Source organism: Sus scrofa, chromosome 9 (assembly GCF_054392235.1).
Source record: "Sus scrofa isolate SSC_HxYL_T2T_F1_AM1 chromosome 9, Sscrofa_HxYL_maternal_Yorkshire_Landrace_v2.0, whole genome shotgun sequence".
Lineage (NCBI taxonomy): Eukaryota > Metazoa > Chordata > Mammalia > Artiodactyla > Suidae > Sus > Sus scrofa.
This window is the reverse complement of record NC_139391.1, coordinates 35,129,588-35,148,393: the sequence shown is the minus strand read 5'-3', so window position 1 is coordinate 35,148,393 and position 18,806 is coordinate 35,129,588. Positions and strand designations below refer to the sequence as shown.

General features: G+C 35.1%; 1 pseudogene; it reads left to right on the top strand.

Moving 5' to 3' along the window:
• The first annotated feature begins 10,893 nt into the window (after positions 1–10,893).
• Positions 10,894–12,501, top strand: LOC100624824 (UDP-GalNAc:beta-1,3-N-acetylgalactosaminyltransferase 1-like; annotated as a pseudogene).
• The last annotated feature ends 6,305 nt before the right edge of the window (positions 12,502–18,806 follow it).

The window sequence follows — 18,806 nt, the reverse complement described above, 5'->3', positions numbered from 1 at the left end:
ATTTAGGTTACTTCCGTGTCTTGGCTATTGTAAACAGTGCTGCAATGAACCCTGGGTACATGTATCTTTTTGAATTATGGCTTTCTCTGGATCAATGCCCAGGAGTGGGATTTCTGGTTATATGGTAGTTCGATATTTAGTTTTTTGAGGAAACTCCATATTGTTTTCCATAGTAGCTGCATAACTATACATTAACACAAGCAGTGCAAGAGGGTTCTCTATTCTACATATTCTCTCCAGCATTTATTGTTTGTAGACTTTTTGATGATGGCCCATCATTGTAGTTTTGATTTTTATTTCTCTAATAGTTAGCACTAGCACTCTTCAGAATCTTTTCAAGTGTTTTTTTGGCCATCTGTATGTCTTTGCAGAAATGTCTATTTAGATCTTCTGTCCATTTTTTGATTTTTTTTTTTTTTTGAATTTGAGCTGCAGGAGTGTTTGTATATTTTGGAGATTAAACCCTTGTCAGTTGCTTCATTTGTATATTTTGGAGATTAAATCCTTGTCAGTTTTTATTTTCATTACTCTAAGAGGTGGAGCTGAGAAGATATTTCTGTGGTTTATGTCAGAGAGAATTTGGCCTTTGTTTTCCTCTAAAGGTTTATACTATTCAGTCTTACATTTAGATCTTTAATCCATTTTGAGTTTATTTTGGTGCATAGTGTTAGAGAGTGTTCTAATTTCATTCTTTTGCATATAACTGACCAGTTTTCCCAGCACCATTTATTGAAGAGACTATCTTTGTATATTCTTGCCTCCTTTACTATAGATTAATTTACCATAAGTGCATGGATTTATTTCTGGGCTTTCTACCCTGTTTCATTGATCTATATTTCTGGTTTTTTGTGCAGATACAATACTATCTTGATGACTGAAGCTTTGCAGTATAGGATGAAGTCAGGAAGCCTGATTCCTCCAGCTTCATTTTTTCTTTCTCAGAATTACTATGGCTATTCAGGTTCTTTTATAATTCTACACAAATTTAAAAAATTTTTGATCTAGTTCTTTAAAAAATGCCATTGGTGATTTGATAGGGATTGTATTGAATATGTAGATTGCCTTAGGGACGATACTCATTTTTACAACATTGTTTCTTCCAGTTCAAGAGCATGATATTCTTTCCATCTGTTTGGGTCATTTTTGATTTCTTTCATCAGTGTCTTATAGCTTGCAGAGTATAGGTCTTTTGTCTCTTAGGTAATTTTATTCCTAGGTATTTTATTCTTTTTGGTATAATGGTAAGCAGGATTGTTTCCCTAATTTCTCTTCCTGCAATAGATTTCTGTGTATTAATTTTGTATCCTGCAACGTTACCAAATTCATTGATGAGTTCTAATTGTTTCCTGGTAGCATCATTAGGATTTTCAGTGTATAGTATCATGTTATTATTTTCATTATGCTAGGAAGTGGATCAAAAAAGATATTGCTGTGATTTATATCAAAGAGTGTTCTGTCTATGTTTTCCTCTAAGAATATTATGTCTTTAAACCATTTTGAGTTTATTTTTGTGTACTATGTTAGAGAGTGAACTCATTTCATTATTTTACATAGAGTGTCCAGTTTTCCTGGCACCACTTATTGATGAGATTGTCTTTTTCCCATTAATTTTTTCCTTCTTTGTTATAGATTAATTAACCATATGGGTGTGGGTTTATTTCTGGGCCTTCTATGCTGTTCCACTGATCTATATTTCTGTTTTTGTGTCAGTACCATTCTGGATTTTTTGTAATTATATTTATTTTTATTAAATGTTGTTTATTTACAATATTGTGCCAGTTTCTGCTGTACAGTAAAGTGATTCAACCATACATATATATATACCTTCTTTATATTAATTTCCATCATGGTCTATCTCAGAAGATTGGATATGTTTTCTGGTGCTATAGAGTAAGACCTTATTGTTTATATGTTTTAAATGTAATAGTTTGCATCTATTAATACCAAACTCTCAGTCCATCCCACTCCCCTCTCCCTCCCCCTTGGCAACCACAAGACTGTTCTCTATATCTGTGAGTTGTTTCTGTTTTATAGGTAGGTTCATTTGTACCATAGTTTAGATTTATATAAGTGATATCACATGGTATTTGTCTTTATCTTTCTGACTTACTTCACTTAGTATGACTTACTTCACTAGTTGGATCCATGTCATTGCGAATGTCATTGATTCATCCATTTTAGGGTTGAGAAGTATTCCATTGTATATATGTACCATTTCTTCTTAATCCATTCATATGTTGATGGACATTTAGATTGTTTCCATGTCTTAGCTATTGAGAACAGTGCTGCTTGAACACAGGGGTGCATGTATATTTTTGAATTATAGTTTCATGCATATACATGCCCAGGTGTGGATTTCTGGATCATATGTTAATTCTATATTTAGTTTTCTGAAACACTTCCGTACTGTTTTCCATAGTGGTTGTACCAATTTATATTCCCATCAACATTGTAGGAGAGTTGTCTTTTCTCCATAAATTCTCTAGCATTTGTTATCTCTAGATTTATTAGTGATGGCCATTCTGACCTGTGTGAGGCAGTACCTCATTGTAGTTTTGATCTACATTTCTCTAATAATTAGTGATGGTGAGCTTTTTTTTTTTTTTTTTTTTTTTTCATGTACCTACTGGCCATCTGTATGTCTTCTTTGGAAAGATGTCTATACTGTTTTGATGACTGTAGCTTTACAGAATAGTTGAAGTCCAGAAGCCTGATTCCTCCAGTTGCATTTTTTTTCCCTCAAGATTGCTTTGGCTATTCAGAGTCTTTTGTGTTTCCATACAAATTTTAAAATTGTTTACTCTAGATCTATGATAAATTCCATTGGTAATTTGGGTAACCGAATCTGTAGATTGTTTTCAGTAATATAATCAATTTGAAGATAGTGATTCTTCCAATCCATGAACATATCTGCATTTTTCTGTGTTATCTTCAATTTCCTTCATCAGCATCTTACAGTTTTAAGATTGCAGGTCTTTTACCTGTTTAGTTATGTTTACTCCTAGGAATTTTATTTTCTTCGAAGTGATGGTAAAAGGGACTGCTTCTTTCCTGATCTTTTGTTTTTAGTGTATAGGAATGCAAGAAATTTCTGTATGTTAATTTTGTATTCTTCAACTTTATTGAATTCATTGATGAAATCTAATGGTTTTCTGGTAGTATCTTTAAGATTTTCTATGTACAGTATCATGTATCTGAAACCACATCAACAAACTGAAGAATGAAAACAATATCATCATCTCAAAAAATGCTGAAAAAGCTTTTGACAAAATTCAACTCCAATTTATGATAAAAACTCTGCAGGAAGTAGACATAGAGGGATCCTACCTCAGTGTAATAAAGGCTATATATGACAAACCCACAACTAACATTCTTCTCAATGGTGAAAGCTAAAAGCATTTTTCCTAAAATTGGGAACAAGACAAGATGTCCATTCTCACCACTTTTACTTGACAAAATTTTGGAAGTCCTAACTGTACCAATCAGAGGAGAAAATTTTATAATAGGAATCCACATTGGAAAAGAAGAAGTAATTTGATGAACTCCTGGAATCTATTTTAATATCAGTTGAAAAATGTGTTATATCTCTTTAAATATTAATTTTGATCCATTAGCTTTCTTTATATTCTCCTTCTGGGACTCCAACTGTACATAAATTAAACACTCAAGCATGTTTTACTTGTCATTTTTTTCTCCATTTTAAACATTGTGTTTAAATATACATTAAATATATCATCTTAATCATCTTTAAGTGTACAGTTAGTATTAAATATATTCATAATATTGTGCTATCATTACCATCAGCCATATCTGAAACTTTTTTCATCTTATAAAACTGAAATTCTACACCCATTAGATAATAACTCTCCATTCCTTCTTATCTTAGACCCTGGATACCATGCTTATACTTTCTATTATTTTTGGCTAATATAGGGATCTCATATAGATGGATGGATATATATATATAGACATATATGTCTATATATATATAATTTGTCTTTTTGTGACTGGTTTATTTCACTTAGCATGATGACCTCAAGGTTCATCCTTTTATAATATATATGTCAGGAGCTCCCATCATGGCTCAGCAGAAATCAATCTGACTAGCATCCATGAGGATGCAGGTTTGATCCCTGGCATCACAGTGGGTTAAGGATCTGGTGTTGCCATGAGCTGTGGTGTAGACTGCAGACATGGCTTGGATCCCACGTTGCTGTGGCTGTGGTGTAGGCCAGCAGTTATAGCTCCAAATTGACCCCTAGCCTGGGTACCTCCATATGCCATGGGTACGGTCCTAAAAAGATAAATAAATAAATAAATAAAATTTAAAAACATATATGTCAGAATTTCCTTCATTTTTGTATGTATATACCACATTATGCTTACCCATTCATCCACTGATGGACATTTGTGTTACTGGAATCTCTTAACTATTGTGAATGATGATGCTATGAACATGTGTATACCAATATCTATTTGAGACTCTGCTTTCAGTTCTTTTGGTTATATATCCAGAAGAGAAAATGGCATATCATATGGTAATTCTGTTTTTTAACTTTTTGAGGGACTACCATACGGTTTTCCATAGCAGCTATCCCATTTACCCTCCCACCAGCAGTGAATGAATTCACATCTCTGTCAATACTTGCTATTTTTTTTTTGTTTTTTTAAAAATAGTAATTATCCTAATGGGTAGTGAAGTGGTATCTCATTATAGTTTTGATCTGCATTTCCTTAATGATTGGTGATGCTGATCATCTTTCACGTGTTTACTGGCCATTAGAATATCATCGTTTGAGAAATATCTATTTAAGCCCTTTTTCTTTTTTTTTTTTTTTTTTTTTTTGTCTTTTTGCTATTTCTTTGGGCCACTCCCGCGGCATATGGAGGTTCCCAGGCTAGGGGTCAAATCGGAGCTGTAGCCACTGGCCTACGCCAGAGCCACAGCAACGCGGGATCCGAGCCGCATCTGTGACCTACACCACAGCTCACGGCAACGCTGGATCGTTAACCCACTGAGCAAGGGCAGGGACCGAACCCTCAACCTCATGGTTCCTAGTCGGATTCGTTAACCACTGCGCCACGACGGGAACTCCCCTTTTTCCATTTTTGAATTGGGCTGTTTAGTATTTTTGGTGTTGAATTAAGGAGTTCTCTAATGATATATGATTTCTAAATATTTTCTCCCTTCCATATATCACCATTTGACTCTATTAATAATGTCTTTTGATATGCAAAATTTTAAATTTTTTGGAAGTCCAAATTGTCTCTTTTATCTTTCATTGCTCGTGTTTTGGGGGTCATATCCAATAAGTCATAACCAGATTCAGTTCTGTGAAGCTTTTGCTCTGTTTTCTGTTGAGTTTTAGAGTGTAAGGTTTTACTTACAGTAGATATTTGATTCATTTCGAGTTTGTTTTCATATGTTGTGTAATAAGGGTCCAACTTCACTCTTTCACATGTGAATATCCAGTTTTCTTAGAACAAGTTATTGAACATACTATCTTTCCCTAGTGAATCATCTTGGCATCCTTGTCAGAAATAATTTGACCCTGTTTTCAAGGGTTTATTTCTAGGCTTCCTATTCTATTCAATTGGTCAATATATCGGTCTTTTTGCCAGTACTACATACACTCTTTTGACTAATGTGCCTTTTATAATAAGTTTTGAAATGAAGAAGTATGATTCTGAAGAGCCTAAAGACTGTTGTTCATCTTTTTCAATATTGCTTTGGCTATTTGAAGTCCTTAAATGAACATTCATTTCATTTTAATTTGTATTCAACTAAATTAATTTCATTTTAATACAATCATTAAAATTTGTATGATTTTTAAAAATATTTCTACAAACATCATCATTAGAATTTTGATAAGGATTGCATTGAATCTACAGATTGCTTTGGATGGTAGCTGTTTTAACAATATGAAATCTTCCAATCTATGAAATTGGGATGTGTTTCTATAGGTTTATGACTTCTTTAAAATTTATACCACAATGTTTTGTTAGTTTCATTGTACAAACTTCTCACCTACTTGGTTAAGATAATTTCTAAATATTTTTGATGCTATTATAAATGGGATTATAATTTCTTTTATGTATTGTCCAATATTAGTGCAAATAAATGCAATTTTTCAGCTTTATTGAGATATAATTGACATATTACATTTTGTAAATTTAAGGAGTTCAATTTGATTTAACTTATTTAACATACTCATCATTTTGTGTGTGCATATGGTGAGAACTTTAAAGATCTATAATCTTAACAACCTTCAAGTGTACAACACACTATTGTTAACTGTAGTCACCCTGCTATGCATTAGTTCTCCAGAACTTATTCATCTTGTAACTGCAAGTTTGTACCTTTTGAATGTCTCCACCCATTTCTTCTCATACCCCTGCCATATGGGCAACCACTAATCTAATCTCTGTCTTTATGGGTTGGGTTTTTAGACGCCAAATATAAGATCATATAGAATTTGCCTTTCTCTGTGATTTAACTTAGCCTAATGCCCTCAAGTTCCATAGTTGCAAATGTCAGGATTACCTCCTTGTCATGGTTGAATATTATTCAGCGTGTGTGTGTGTGTGTGTGTGTGTGTGTGTGTATACTCACATTTTCTGTATACATCTATCTGTTAATGGATGTTGGTTATTTCCATACATTGATTATTACAAATAATGCAATGAGGAGTTCCCGTCGTGGCGCAGTGGTTAACGAATCCGACTAGGAACCATGAGGTTGCGGGTTTGGTCCCTGTGCTTGCTCAGTGGGTTAATGATCCAGCGTTGCCGTAAGCTGTGGTGTAGGTCACAGATGCGGCTCGGATCCGGTGTTGCTGTGGCTCTGGCGTAGGCCGGTGGCTACAGCTCTGATTCAACCCCTAGCCTGGGAACCTCCATATGCCGTAGGAGCGGCCCAAGAAATAGCAAAAAGACAAAAAAACAAAACAAAACAAAAAACAAACAAACAAAAAACAAATAATGCAATGAATATGAAAGCATAGATATCTCTTTGAAACAATTATATCATTCCCTTCAATTTATGCCCAGATCATTTATGCTGGATCATGTGATACTTCCACTTTTAAGTTTTTGAGAAACCTCCATAGTGGTTATGACAATATTCCTGTTAACAGTACACAAGAATTCCCTTTTTTCCCTCATATTTGTCCATACTTGTAATCTCTAGTCATTTAGATAATAGCTATTTTAACAAATTTGAGGCAATACCTATTTTAGTCTTGATTTACATTTCCCTGAGGAGTGAGGTTGAGGTTGGTTTTTTGTATATTTTCTTAGGACAAAAGTTGTTTCAAGTTCTTTGCCCATTTTATAATTGGATTATTTGGGTTTTTTGATGTTGAATTGTATGGGTTTCTTATGCATTTTGGACCATAACTCCTTATCAGATAAATGATTGGCAAATATTTTCTCTCATTTTGTAAGTTACTTTTGCATATTTTTTCCTTTGAATTGGCCATACTTTCCTTTTTTCCTGGAGCCTTGTGATTTTTTCGGTTAAAAATTTTATATTTGAATATAATAATATAGTAAATCTGGAAATCAGATTCTCTTCCTTCAAGGATGTTTTTGTTTGCTTTTGGTTTTCTTCTTTTGATTGTTGTAATCTATCTCTGGGCCAAAGTTAAATCTAAGATGTAAAATTAAGGTCCTCACAGGTATTTTCAGAGTTTTGTCCTTTCTTTAGGCATGCACGGTGACTTTCTGATTTGTCTTGTATATGTAGCTGTTGTGAATGACCTAGTCTTTAAGGTCTGGCTCCAAAAGGGAAAAGGGAGAAAACTGAAGGGGGAGGAAATAAGGGTACTCGCATTTTAAATTTTCTGGACTTTACTTCAGCTGAAGGGGAGGGAGATTGTAACAATGGCAGAAAGTGTAACAGAAATGGCTTCCAGCCTCTTTGTCTGCACCCCTGAGAATCAGAAGCAGCAATCAGTGACCAGGATGCAGCTCTCTGATATTTGGAGAAGAGAGTAATTTTTGCTCATACCATCTCCTACAAGCTCCATGCATGCTCTTCCGAAACACATGTACACCCTGCCGCAGGACTGAGAGTAGATGGGTCGCTCTTTCTGTGCCAAAAGCTTAAACTGACCAAAGTTAAGCACAATTTACTGTCAAGTCTTCTCTCCTTGAAATTGCAAGTTTTAAATAGTTTCCAGAGTTACAAAATAGTTACATCAGACAGATTCTGCCAGTTCAATTTTTGTCTAGGTGGGGAGATAGATCTTAGTGCTCTATATTCTGCCTCATCTCAGAATCCTCTCTATTCATCTTTCATACCTTCTTCTGTATTGTTCATCCCATTTTAGCCTTTCACTATTTAGGGAACTTCCATATTTGCCAATCTTCTAATGTACTTAATGTGTTTGTGCATGTTCAGAAGAAACTAGTCATGTATATTGATATTGTCAATAATAGTGACTTCCATTATTATTAACTAAGGAAACTAGAGCTTAAAAGAGTGACAGGGTATTATGTATATGTGGTTAGGTTTCTAAACAGTTTCATTTTGGGTTTAAACTTCTATTAGTTTTGAGTGATAATTCTGATTTAAAATAGGCTATTTGGACTCAAATTCTTTATAAAGAATATATTTGATTACGTACCACCAAAAATAAACGCTCTTGATAATGTAACAGTATAATATACCCTTCACACCATAAAAGAAAAATGATATTGAAAGTGTGTTCACGGAGTTCCCGTCGTGGCTCAGTGCTTAACGAATCTGACTAGGAACCATGAGGTTGCAGGTTTGATCCCTGGCCTTGCTCAGTGGTTTGGAGATCTGGCGTTGCCGTGAGCTGTGGTGTAGGTCTCAGGTGAGGTTCAGATCCTGCATTGCTGTGGCTCTGGCGTAGGCTGGCAGCTACAGCTCTGATTAAACCCCTAGCCTGGGAACCTCCTTATGCTGCGGGAGCGGCCCTAGAAAAGGCAAAAAGATAGAAAAAGAAAAGAAAAGAAAAGAAAGTATGTTCTTTGCTAGCGAAAAAATTTATTTTGAGCTTACAATGTTTAATTACCTGCAACTTAAACGTTGTCTATTGTTAACATTTTATTTTGCAGATTTCAGCTTTTTATTTCCTTATGTGCATACTCGATGACACATCTTTGATTTAGCAAAACTGTGTTTAATACTTAGGGAAAAATTACTAGTTTATGTAATTCTAATTAATCTCCCCAATGAGACAAATAGAATAACAATGGGCATTTAAAGATACACACAAAGGAAAAGATATTTAGAGGGGGAAATATGACTGTGTAGTTTTGATTGACTCAAGATGCATTCTCTTTTCCTCTAAGAGTGACAGCATGTATCATTCAACAGTTTCCCTTACTTTAGTCATAATCCAGTGTCATAAGCTAATTAGATGGATAATTTAACCTGGCAGGACTATGGCAAGCCATACTTCTTTTTATATTTGCTTGATGGAAGGCAGCTTTAAGGATTTCCTGGAATATCAGGCTGCATGAGAAGGTCATCAATCTATCATCTCTATACATCTCTGAGCATCTCAAGGTCTTTTTAAATTAAAATTATATAAATAGTGAAAGTTAATTTAGTGATGTGAATGCCTAATAATCATTGCATAATGAGCACTTCCTCCTTGCTAATTTTGCAAAGGGCTTTTGACCAACTCGGTCCTAACCCCAGCCCTTCATGTTTATGTTCATGCATAGGGCATTGTTCGTATTCTCTACAAGTGTGCTCCATATTCAAGGGTGCTATTTTTCTCTCCCAGCAATAATTCTTCCCTACTCTCTTGATATAGAAATTGAAATGCACATGCTCTTTGGTTTCAACAGTCTTTTAATCTCTACTAAGCATTCGCTGTTAGTTTTGCTTTTCTCCACCTGCCCATGTAAGCAAAATAATTTTGTAAGAGCTATCTAAGACACAAATATATCCCTTAGCAGTAGGCTCATGGTTTCTATACAGTGAAAATAGAATATACACTATTCTTACTAAAATATATTTATTCAAGATACAGGTCAGCCTAAGAGAAATAGACACAATTAAATATTTGCATGTAGTAACATTGTCCCTCAACACAAAAGAGTAAGCAGAGAAGATTTTTTGTTATCCGTGCCACAGTATTATCTAAGCATATGTGATTAGTTGTTGTATAGTATTGTATAGTTTATGTCAGGAGTCAGATTGTTATCTTGGATGAGTTCTCTTGAATTCAAAGAAGAAATATGAATATATGAATCAATTTTTATATGAAGAAATGAAAATGATTGATGATTTGGTGTTTGGTATTCAGTCAGCTCTAAAGTGGCGTTTACAAACTCTGACTCTTCCTCTCCCTAGTGGTTCCCTCTCCAGGAAGGGCACAATGAATGCAGAGGAGAATCACAGATTTTTTAATGCTGCCAGTCCAAGGAAGAGGGGAAGAAAGGATATAATAATTAACATTGAATAACTCTTGTCCTAGAATCATTTCCAGAAAAGTCATCACATCTTTGATCTGGGAGAACCACCGCCTACCTGCCCCCCAACACACACATGGAATCCAAACATAAACTCAAGACAGTGGTCAAATGACAAGAGAAGCGAACAAAAATTTTAAAAGGTAACAAAAGAGGCCTAAAAATTATAATACTAAGTGAAGTCAAGTCAGACAGAGAAAGAAAAAAAACATATGCTATAACTCATACATGAAATCTAAAAAAAAAGTTAGAAATGAACGTATTTGTAAAACAGAAACAGACTCACAGACATAGAAAACAAACTTAATGTTACCAAAGGCAGAAATTTGGGGGGAGGGATCAATTAGGAGGGCAGGATTAGCATACATGCACTATTATATCTAAAATAGCAACCCTATTGTACAGCACAAGGAACAACACACACACACACACACACACACGCACACACACGAATAACATAACTGAATCACTGCTGTACACCTGAAACTAACATGATACTGTACTTCAATATACACAAAAAAGAGACTCCCTCCCTCTCTCTCATGTTATATAGTATATAAGGTTGGGCAGGAGGAGGCTCCCACTTTCCCAAGTGGTCTTTCACTCAGAAGAAATAAATCAAGAAGAAGAACCTGAGGCCCATGCTCCTGAGCTGCTGTGAATGGCCCCAGCGCTCCCCATCACCCTTCTAAGTAGGATGTCCCTGAGATCCCTCAAGTGGATCTCAAGTCCCTGAGATCCCTCAAGTGGAGCCTCCTGCTGCTGCTGTCGCTGCTGAGTTTCCTGGTGATGTGGTACCTGAGTCTGCCCCACTACAAGGTTACAGAGCAGGTGAACTGGATGTATGTCTACGAGTATGAGCCCATTTACAGACACGACTTCCACTTCACACTTTGAGAGCACTCAAACTGCTCTCATCAAAACCCGTTTCTTGTCATCCTGGTGACCTCAAACCCCTCAGATGTGAAAGCCAGCCAGGCCATTAGAGGTATTTGGGTTGAAAAGAAGTCTTGGTGGGGATATGAAGTTCTGACGTTTTTCTTACTAGGCCAGCAGGCTGAAAAGGAAGACAAAGTGTTAGCCTTATCCTTAGAGGATGAGCACTTTCTTTATGGCGACATAATATGGCAAGATTTTTTAGACATGTACAGTCACCTGACCTTGAAAATGATAACGGCATTTAGGTGGGTAACTGAATTTTGCCCCAATGCCAGGTACATCATGAAGACAGACATGGATGCGTTCACCAATACTGTCAATTTAGTGAAGCAGCTTTTAAATTTAAACAACTCAGAGAAGTTTTTCACAGGTTACTGTCTAATTGATAATTATTCCTATAGAGGATTTTATCAAAAAACCCATATTTCATACCAGGAGTATCCCTTCAAAGTGTTTCACCCCTACTGCAGTGGGTTGGGTTATATGATATCCAGAGATTTGGTGCCAAGAATCTACGAAATGATGAGCCATGTAAAACACATCAAGTCTGAAGATGTCTGTTTGAATTTATTAAAAGTGGACATTCATATTCCATAAGACACAAACCTTTTCTTTTTATATAGGATCCATTTGGATGTCTGTCAACTCAGACGTGTGATTGCAGCCCATAGCTTTTCTTCCAAGGAAATGATCACGTTTTGGCAGGTTATGCTAAGGAACACCACGTGCCATTATTAACTTGACATTCTACCCAAAGCCTAAAGAGGGGAGGGATACTTTGTGAAAGTGTTAGTACTGTGAAATCTCCAACAGAAAACTCATGGGAAGGTCACTGAGTGGCTTATATAGAACTGAAACTCCTGAAGAGCCCATAGACTGGAAGCAAGGGTTGCACTTGATCGGTGGTTTATCCTGACAACAATCAAGTCAGGCCTCTTAAAGATGATATTCAGAGGAATTAAACATCTTATAAAGGAATGGGAGGTTGTTGTTAATAAAACTAATATGACCAAACTATTTGAACATGTCATTCTCTAGGCTAGAACTTCTTAAAAGGGTTTCACTGAATTATAAGCTCATTTGTCCATAACAACAAAGCAGTGTGGAGTATTATTCATTGAACAATCTTGTCAGTTCAGGGTTTTGTGTATATCATACCTGAATTAGCAGTTTTTTAAAATATATAGTTATGTGTAAAAAAAAAATTATACCAGACAAAAGTTCAACTGTTTTTGGTCATTCAGAAGATACTTCAAGCTGTTGCAGTATTTCAGAGTTCTCAATTATTATTTAATATGACTTAAAGTTTTACACTTTTTGGGCGTTTGAATGTTTTGGTTGTTTCAATATTGTGTAAACAGAATAGTGAATGCTCTTTATATTTAAACTTTTTTCCAGTTACTTCAATGTTGAGTTTATTATTGATAGCTCCATCAGCGTGAAGTCATTGGTCATTATTGTGTATCAGTAATCTCTTGGACTTTGATAAACATTTTGTCATGGTAGTATAGAGAAGAATTAAAACACAAAGATCTGAATTACTGTCTTGTTTTTAAAAATATAATCCCCAGTGTTTTGAGATGTCACTTCCTTTTTTTTCACCAGGAAATTAGAAGTGTTATAGAATGCCAGATAAGCATGTTTCCTTTTAGAAAGGACTCTGAAGCCAAAAAGAAAAGAGAGCATGTGATGGCCATAATATTATGAAATGAGTGTCATATTTCAGTACTTGAGTTGGAAAGAGAAATCTAAAGATTCGTGTCCTAGATGTTACAGGGCCCATTTTCGATCTGTCCTTAAGAGTACTTGGTTGGTCCTGTGTGCTTCTAAAAGTAATGTAGTTGGCTGTATTAAATTTCAGTTATTTTAGGGGATCTGCCAAAGGTTACTGTTCACTCTTTTATTACAATTCGTAAAGAGAAATTGTGAAGCCTAAACAGCAGATTAAGCAAAAATCTCATACCTTGAGGAAGGTAACTGGTCAATCTAAATAAAGAAATAACTAATAAGAAAATGGGTGAAAGTGGTCAAAAACAAAGAAATTGGAGCTTCAATAGGCTCTAGGAGTCTCTATAGGGGCTTTTGGGAGATGAGTGAAATTCTCATTGTAAATACTCTGATTTATTGTATGTGATTAGCACTTATGCTTATGCTAGGAATTTCTGATACGGAGTTGATGTCGGAGGATAGTAGGGAGAATTGAAAGAAACCACGTATATGAAAAAGCTAAATAGCTGGCACTCAGCCATATTTAGGAGTTTGTGGTGTTGCTTTATCCCCCTTCAGTTCTCAACCATATGATGAGGTGAATTGTGATAAACAAACATCTTTTGTGCTGGATAGTATTGCAGGAGTATATTGAGACAGTAGTGCAGCTTTATGACACAAGGAGTTTAATTATTTTACTATTTTCTGGAAATATTCCCTTTGAATAAGCCCTTTTAAAATACCATCACTTTTGCAAAAAGCCACATTACAATTTAACTGCAAAAGAACACCTTTTCTCTACTGAGCCAACTGCCAGAGCATTTGAAAATGTCCTCAATTTAAAAGGCTAGTCTATTTTTCTCCACAGAAACATTTGGAGCACAAACAAAAAATTTCTAATAATACACATCCAAATGGTGCTGAAGCTCCCTTTAACCTCAGTGACATTGAAGTGATCTGACTCCAGTCATGTGGAAACAGGGTAATTAGAGTTTGCAGAAGGGGTTTTGAGTAATAGAGATATGGATTTGAATCCCACTTTTCCAAAATCTAACTGCAGGGCCTCCAGTGAATTAGTCAATTTTTCGAAGTCTCAGTTTCTAAAACTGTAAAATGGAGATAATGATACTAGTACAACAGGCTTTTAGAAGGATTACATGAAAAAGCATGTTTGGTGATTAGCACCTTGCCTGGCATTATAGTAGAGGCTCCATAAAATGACTGTTATTTTCATTATTTTTCTTCTTCACTCAAAATATATGTTAGCATGTCAGTCTCTAGCTTAAAATCCTAAAATAAGTTACCTTCAGTAAAAATACAAAAATTGAAAATAAAATAAAATAATAAATATGCTTACCATGTGTAAGATCCATTCTCTTGGATCTCAGTAAGATTTTCCACTCCATTTGCTATTTACCAGCTACACGGACCTTCTTTCAGTTCATGGCACATGGCCAACTATGTTCCAGCAACTTGCTGTTTTCCCTGCTTGAAACAAAATAGTCACTTAATCAATAGATGAATAAATGAATCCTTCAAGTTCTTCAAATTAAGTATTTAATGGATGACACAACTAAGGCAGACTAAATCGTTCTCATCTACTAAAGCATGAAGTAGTGGACCGAGGTTTTAAAATAAAACTTCCTAAAGCCTAGTTTTTCTTGTACATGACACACAGAAGCAGGTTTACCATGAAGCCAGTGAAACTTCAAGCTTCTATAGCCATGTGGTCATAGAGCCCAATGTGTTTTACCAAGTAATGCATTTTAAGTGAAATTGGGCAAGACCACTGTCTCTTTCCATTCAGAATCTCCCTTCATATACTTTCAGTTGCAGCTTCAGAATTTGTTAATAGTATTACCATGCAAACGATAGGACTATTGTCAGGTTTGAGAGGACCTCTGTATAATTATTTATACGTATACACAGCAGCTATACACTATGAAGACATTGCAATTGTGTGGTGCAGTGACTACACTTACATACACTTTGAGGTGTATTGATGGAAGAGGTACTCACTCTGTGATGTGCTGAAGTTAAGTACAAACAGAAACGACTGCAAACCACACAAATATATCCTACTAAATGTGTCCCCTGATTTCCTCTTAGCAAAATTCCAAGATTTTATGTGGCTGTGTGAATACAACTGAAATGAGGTCAAGTGAGGAAGGAGAAGGTGAAGGAGAAAGAAAGTAATCTGAGCTAATTATGATGAAAATATCTAACCTTTGCAGAATTTACACACACAAAAAAAATTACACATTGTTATTATCCCTACCTAGGTTTTTTTTTTAAAAGGACTTTTGTACATTTATCTTTATAATTAATAATAAAAGCAAATTTCAATCAACCATACTAAGAATAAAGTGGGATTAGCTTTTCATTTTCTGTGATATTACAAAATTGTCGTCCTGGGAAGAAGTAATCAAAGAGTAGACATCCAAAAATGTATGATTAAAAGTATTGTATTGTAGCACTGTGGTGGGCAGTTAAGTAAGACTTTCAGTTTTTAAGATTTTTAAAAAGTTATAACTTGTGTCTTAATTTTATTCTAAATAAATATGCACTCTCATACCTGATTCTGTGTTTATGATGTTGAGTTGTATGAATTTCAGGCCCCATACCACCTAGATTCATACTGCTAGTCCAATATACTGCCACAACTTTCACCTGTAATTTGAGGCCACTCGGTATACATAGTTGTGGAGTCTTTAAAATAGTCTTAAAATTTTAGCTTTTGTTAAAAAGTAAATCAAAAAGTATTTACACAGAGATTTTTTTTTCTGTCTATGTGTGCCCCTATGCTTGTTGTAAATGGACAAGAATTGAAAGGAATGTCTGTTGACTGTCAAACTGAGGTCGGTATCAGAAACACATTCCAGGAGTTCCCATTGTGGTGTAACAGAAACGAATCCAACTAGTATCCATTTGGATGCAGATTCGATCCCTGGCCTTGCTCAGTGGGTTAAGGATCCAGAGTTGCCCTGAGCTGTGGTGTAGGTCACAGACGCAGCTCGGACCCTGCATTGCTGTGGCTGTGGGCATAGGCCAGCAACTGTAGCTCCAATTTGACCCCTAGCCTGGGAACTTCCATATGTCGCAGATGCCAAAAATAAATAAATAAATAAATAAATAAATAAATAAATAAATAAAATTGCACTCCTATGCATATCACTTTGAAACTTACTGTCATCCTCAGAAACTTAGTTCTGGGTATATATTTCTTGGTAACTGGTTTGGCTTTATCAGAACCAAGTAGGTAAGCAATAAAGGGAAATGTGAACATGGTAACTCAAGTTCTTGAAGCAAATTGAACACACTCCTTAATCACCATCAGGCCTTGGTTTGATTTTTTAAAGCCTATTAATTTCTGGAATTTCTGATATATTTTTCAGAAATTGTTCTGAGGATATTGTAAGTATGCCGTCTCTAGGAGTTATAGTGCTTAATATTCTGCAGAAGATGATTTCTTTTAAATATAATAAATTCTTTACCTACAATAATTCTGAAGCTATAGCTATTTTAAGATACTCTACTGGTATTTATCTACTGGTATTGGGTATATATAATTAACAGGAAAATCTCAAAAACACTGTGTCAGAGCTCCTGCTGTGGTGCAACAGGATCGATGGCATCTTAGGACACTGGGATGTGGGTTCTATCCCCAGCCTGGCACAATGGGTTAAGGATCTGGTGTTGTCCCAACTGTGGCTTAGGTCACAACTGTGCCTCAGATCTGATGCGTGGACTGGGAACTCCATATGCTACAGTGCGGCCAAAACAGAAAAAAAAAAAATCTGTGTCGTGAAAATCTATTTAAAGATTTATTTTATAAACTTCTATTATGCAAGTGTACTTTGAAAATCTACTTCGTAAAAAATACTATGTTGGTTTTATGTACTGTATTTTTCTTTAAAGATCTTAGATGTTAGACTATCTTTGAAATATCATAGCACTGCGTACTTAATTCAAGTTCGAAATCAAACAAACTTTACCAGCTCCATTATCATCAAAAGACATACAACAAAGAATAGATGGATACGATATATTTCCTCAGCTGCTTCACAGATTGCTTTGTTTGGAATGCGACGTTTGTTTCTATAACTGTAAGTAATTTACTAGGATACTTTAAACTTACCATCCTAAGAAAACTCCTTACTATACTTTAAAAATCATCTGTCCCAGAAATGGGCCTTAAAAAAAAAAGACAACTGAAGATCCTCATTGAGAAGGAAGCCAGCTCTTTGCTTGAATGCCCTGGGGGAAATTGGGAAAACATGCACACAAATGCACGCACGCACTCACGCATATACACTGTACTTCAAAAGTCCAAAGAAATGAAAGGATTTTGGCTTTGGAAGTAGTAATCCTTTTAGGCTATGAGTTTGCATGTTGGAACAGTGCCCTCCTATGTATATTTCTAGTAGACTAGTAGGGTCTCACATTTGGTTGGTTTTTCAATAAACTTTCATAGAATAAGATGAGGAAAGTCAAAAAGTGAAACAGAAAACAGCCAACAGAACTGTGCTACCAAGAACAGTTTTTTTTTTCTTTCAAACAAGAATTTATCAACTGATTATTTTCTGAAGTAATATTTAAACAGATATATATCTCCCCAAATATACTGTTATGGAACTCATATATTTTAGTCATATTCATCAGAGCACCACTGAAGACATTATCAAATCCTTTAGAAGACATTATCAAATCTTTCGAAAATACTAGCTAACTCTGTCAATGAACTTCCTTTGACCTACTGGTCTAACAACCAACACTTAAAGGATTTATCCTTGTTGCTACTCAGCTGCTGACTGTGCTAGCACATTGGAACTAGATGTGGGGCTCGCATGCACCTTTGGAAATAAGAATCTAAAACTCATGCACCTTGAATGTGGACTGATCATTCTTATAAAATTATAGTTACCTCGTTCCTTTCTAGAGTCTCCTTTCCACCATTTTCCCACGGATAAAATATGGATATCCTGTTAGCCTTCCACTGTCAATGGTAATGTTGATGATTACATAAAGAATTGGAATTATCTTAAGCCAGTCGCTATAGTGATTGACTTCTTGACATTGAAGTCTTCATCTCAATTGTATGGCTATAGTAGCTACATTTTGGCTTCGTGTCACATAGCAACACATCAGTACCCCATATTACTGCTATCCACAGTTTTCTTAGCAGAATTCTCCTTCACTTATTCAAGCATTTAATTTCTTGAGTAGAAATAATCTGAACACATGAAATATTGCCATATTTAAGTAGTAGAAATTGCCAAAGGGATAAATAAAGGTATATGGTGAAAAGCCCTTCTCTCTTCCCTTCTCTCTCATGCACCAATTCCTGTTTTCTTATGCAGGGTAACTATTTATATATTTATCTCTTCCTTTTCTACATGAATACAAACAGACTATGAATATTGTTAAGCACATCACTTGTCACACACTAAAAAATATTATGCCTGTTTCTATATACAAATATAAAGAACATCTTCATTACTTTTAAGAGCTGTATTATATCACACTGTAGAGCATAGTCCACAATTTATTAATGAAACACCCATTGATGGATATTTGTTTTTTCTATTATTTTATTTATATAGATTCAAATTCTCATATTCAATATTTCAAGATCTGATTATCTCTAAAAATACACTTTAAAAGTAAAATTTACACAGCAAAGTAAACCATAAACAAAACGAAAA